The sequence below is a fragment of the Setaria italica genome, chromosome II (assembly GCF_000263155.2).
Source record: "Setaria italica strain Yugu1 chromosome II, Setaria_italica_v2.0, whole genome shotgun sequence".
In the NCBI taxonomy this organism is placed as follows: domain Eukaryota; kingdom Viridiplantae; phylum Streptophyta; class Magnoliopsida; order Poales; family Poaceae; genus Setaria; species Setaria italica.
The window spans coordinates 9800200-9804898 of record NC_028451.1 but is presented as its reverse complement, the minus strand read 5'-3'; the positions used below and the strand labels follow the sequence as shown (position 1 = coordinate 9804898).

At 44.7% G+C, this 4699-nt stretch overlaps 1 long non-coding RNA gene across 1 annotated transcript; it reads right to left on the bottom strand.

Moving 5' to 3' along the window:
- Nucleotides 1-809: 809 nt before the first annotated feature.
- On the bottom strand, nt 810-4421 carry LOC101785435. The gene is made up of 2 exons (XR_002676295.1): nt 3442-4421; nt 810-2822 (listed from the first exon to the last, which is right to left on the bottom strand). It is a non-coding gene; the product is annotated as an uncharacterized LOC101785435 (long non-coding RNA).
- Nucleotides 4422-4699: the final 278 nt, after the last annotated feature.

Below are 4699 nucleotides of genomic sequence, written 5' to 3'. Positions count from 1 at the left end.
AGCTCAAAATACCTCTCCATTTTCTACTTCATCATCACATTCTAGCAAATAATCTTTCCATCTCCAAAGCATAAATCAAAGCATAACACGAGGATGAAGTAGCAAACCTTCACAACACTTGTGTTGGCCGAGTGAAATTCCCACGAAAATGAGGGAAAAAACTTCGGGCAGCACCTCCCTTGCTTCGGCACCACCGGAGAGTAGGTGAAGCTCAGCTCTCTCTGTCAATGTGCTGGACTGGCTCGGGCTGGAGGAGGAAGAAAGTCCTCTGTCTTGGCCGTATTTAATGGGGATGAGTTTTTATCCCGGTTAAAAACTCCAACCGAGACAAAAAGGAACACCTTTTGTCCCGGTTGAAAGTTTAGTCCCGGTTGGAAGCTCCAACCGGGACAAAAGGGACACCCTTTTATCCCGGTTGGAAGATCCAACCGGGACTAAACTTTTTATCCCGGTTGGAACCTCCAACCGGGACAAAAGGGTTCACCTTTTATCCCGGTTGGATACTCCAACCGGGATAAAAGGGTGTCGCCACCGACAGCCCTCCACTACCCGTTGCAACCGGGACTAAAGGGGGGCCTTTAGTCCCGGTTGCAATTACCAACCGGGACTCTCCCCTCCATTTTTGCCTACCGTGGCGCACCCCCTTTTATCCCGGGCCAACTTTAAACCGGGACAAAAGGGGGCGAATCGAAAGCCAATTCTCTACTAGTGTACTTTGTTCACCAAAAAGAATAGTAACTAGTTACTATCAACGGAGCATGTAAAGGAAGGAAGAGGAAAAGTTAAATAAATCTAGAAAACTGTGTGGCTTATAGGAACAATTATTGTATTACCTTGCTATCGTGAAGCTATTGCTTATTATTCATTTTTCCAACCCTTTTAGTGAATAGCGATCGTCCAGAAAGTCTGTATTGAAGATTAGTGTGGGACGATTGGGATGTGCGTCAAGTAAGCTCTGGGTTTTGGCCTCCGGATCTTGGACGGCTTCTCTATGGTCACACCAGGCATTGATACCCACGTCGACCCTGGTGAGGCTGGCGATGTGCTGGATGCCGAGATCGCTGTAACTATTTGTGGTGAAAGCGAGTCTAATTTTGAGGTGCTTCAGGTTAGGCATAGCACCAGGCATAAACAGAATTTGGTAGAGTTCGCCGACCCTGAATGATTTGAGACGCTAGAATTCGTGTCCTCGGATGGTGAAAGGACCTGCATGTGTGTCTGCAAGATACAGTATAAGAGTCTCAAGAGCCGGCATGCCTCCAAGCACTCGCAAATCCTCCGGAGTGAATCGTTTAGTTTCGAGTTGTAACAGCTCGAGATTAACAAGTAAACCCATCCAGATAGGGAGACTGCTGATAGTTGAAATGATAAATGTCCGGAGGCTTTGCAGAGTAGGGAACGAGGAATCCATGGGGATAGTGTTTGAACCAATCCTCATATTTGGTTCATATTTATATCAACACCTACAAGTTTATGACTGCACAATGCATGAAGTGAAGAGGTGAAAATCTCCCACGCGCTACCTTCGTAATTGTCATCACAAATGGCTTCAAACATTCTCAGGTTGGTAAGCTGGCCTAGCTCTTTTAGAAAGCTGAGTGGTTGCCTGTGGATTGACAGAAGTGTTAGTTGTTCCAATCCTTTCATCTTGCTAAAGCGTTATGCTGGGAACATGACTTTCGGACTAACGAAAAGGCGTGCCAGCTTTTCAAGTTGAACAATAGTTGACGGCAATTTTTCCACTTCAGTCAAACTTATATCTAATGTTTCTAAATTCTGGACTTGTCCAATTCCAGCAGGGAGCTCACCGACACCTGTTCCTTTAATGTTCAAATACCGCAACTGAAGTAACACCTCTATATTTGCAAGGTGCACATTTGTTAATGGCACACAGTCTTCCAGGTCTAACACACGTACAACTTCAAATTCCGATTAGAGGAAACAATTCTTTGCAGTCCACAAAGCATGCAAGTGATCGGACATAAGGCTTAATAGACATTATCCATGAAACTACATTCTCTTGGCAGTTATTCTTGAGAGATAGGCGACGAACCTTGCTATGGAGAGAAGTTGGGAGCCTGGATGGGTCTGACAAAGTAAGAAAGTTCTCCTCAACTGATTTGGATATAAGGAAATTAAGGATGACATCGTGAACTCTACAGCTCAGCACCACACCTCTCACCTCATGCCAAGGTTGGATCAAGCTCCGGTTTATCAGATCATTGAAATACCTTAGCCCTGCTTCATATAGACTCTCTCCTAGTTCTGCATTAACAAATCCTTCTGCAATCCATCTGCTTATCAAAAGTTTGCTTACGATTATGCAATCTTCTGGAAATGCAGTCAAGTACAACAGGCAAGTCCTCTGATGGTGTGGGAGATTAAAGTAACTGAGTGATAATACTGAATGCATGGTCTCAATAGCCTTATTTCTAGGAAGTGGTGAACTTATAGATTCTTTCACTTTGTTCCAGTGATCAGCAGATTGTGGTACATCAACTGCCAAGAAGCTGGATATCGAAATTATTGCAAGTGGTATGCCATCACACTTTTCTAGTATATCTTCAGAAGCTCTTTCCAGCTCACGACGACACTTATCTTCAGAGTCAAAAATTCTTTTGAAAAACAACCTTCTAGAGTCGTTGTTATCTAGAGGTCTCATATCATAAACATGACCACCATGAGAAGAACAACATGACTCGGCCACATCTTTCAGACGTGTTGTCACGATTATTATGCTACCAGGACTAGTTCTGACCAATGCTTGTCCAATGATCTTCCATGGATCAGAGTGCCATATATCATCCACTACAGAAATGTACCTGCCATAATATGTGATTCTGATTTGATAAACTATATGTTGTAAGGGAAAAACTATGCATGTATGCTTCATTCTTGATCTGGTGAAATAGTAATCAAAATGAAAACATATTGCATTATGAGAAAAATACAACTATTCTAGGTAAAATGAACACAAATATATGTTAATCATTTTTCCATCTGCAAGATATAGGAAAGTTATGAATCTTTTTAAGAGAGTGGAACACATGCTTTTAAGATCTTGAAGATTGATACTTATGTATCTCAAATTGGCTTGAAACAACATGCTTTTAAGCTCATGAAGATTGTACTGTCCCTTTGATAAAAACAATATGCTTATATATTCTTCTTATTTTATTTTTTTGGTTGCCAATTGACTGAGCATGTTTGTTATGAAGCGGGTGAATCAGATCCTAGTTGCATATGTGGTATATTAGGTTGTATATTAGGAGGACCATGCCAACAGATCACAGCCATTCGTAATAAAGGTTGATGTGTGTACTTTCTTTTTCCCACCTAATTATGTGATAATTTCTAGTTTTAAGATTATTGTGGCTGGGTTCTTCTACTAGGTGAGCCCAGACATCACTATAGATATAGGGCTGAAATAAAGCAACACACCTTTTGTACTGGAGTCACTCTCGGAGCTTGTTGACGAGAAGGAGCTCATCATCCGCCATGCTTGGTGTTGCTCCAACTTGAGAACAAATCTTCATCAGTATATCCTTAATGTGAGGGTTCTGAGACACCGATACAAAGGCTTTGCACTCAAAATGGCCTTGAATTTTCTGGTACACCTGATTGGTGAGAGTGGTCTTGCCCAAGCCTGCACACCCAACGATGGACAAAGTCCTGACTTGCTGTGAGGGCACCTCTCCCTCTGCAGGCATCAACAAGCGGATGATCTCATCTCTCGGTCCGTCGAGTCCGACGAGATTCTTCGTCTCCTCCCAAAGCGCACACATCCGGAGGTCAACCTTATTACGAGAAGCATCGGAGCTGGATCCGATGAGGCCATCAAGCTTGTATCTCTTCTGTCGATCGCTCTCCTCAATGACACGAGCCTTGAGCTCTTGTATCTGGTGAGCGATCTGAAGAGACACTCTGATTTTCTTGAGCTTCCTCTGATTTTCTTGAGCTTCCGTGCCAGCTGCTTGGTGCCGAAGAACCCGCCTTTGCTGGCATCGCCGTCGGCACGACGGAATCGGGCAACAGAGAGATCGATGCAATCCTCGACGTTGTAGGCCAGCTCCCGCACCCTGTCCCGCCACCCCTTGTTGAGGGCGTCGAGCTCCTCGATGTCTGCCATTACATACAGCAGGTCATTCATGACGCCGAGCTCTGACCTGAGGAACTCGATATCATTGCGAACCCCCTTGGCAAGCTTGTACTCCTCATGGAGCAGCTCGGCCAGCTTTGTGAGGACGGAGCTCATCGCTCCGGTCGCCACGCTCACCATAGCTCGCTCCATGGCACATGAACGGATCGAGGTGGATCGAGGGTGGTTGTGTTTAGATCGAGATATAGACCTCAAGAAGTTGACAGATACGCCATGTCCCTCCCAATCCTATCCTCACCACCATGCAGGCTCTGAATTAATTGAATGTGTCCTGTGCTGCAGGAAAAACAAAAAAAATGTAAAAGAGAGGGGATGGGACCCATGACGATTGCAACCCGAGGTGACAAGCGTGCAGTGCGTGACTTTAGATGCCACCCACCACCACCAGGCAACCATCGTGGTTCGATCATGCATTATCTTTTGACGACGACTTGACTCGGGAATCACAGCAACACGGCATTCACGCGTGTGTAAAGCACCGCCGTGTTCTCACGCCCTTGATACTAGGTGCTAAACTTTAGCAGTGTCACATCGGATGTT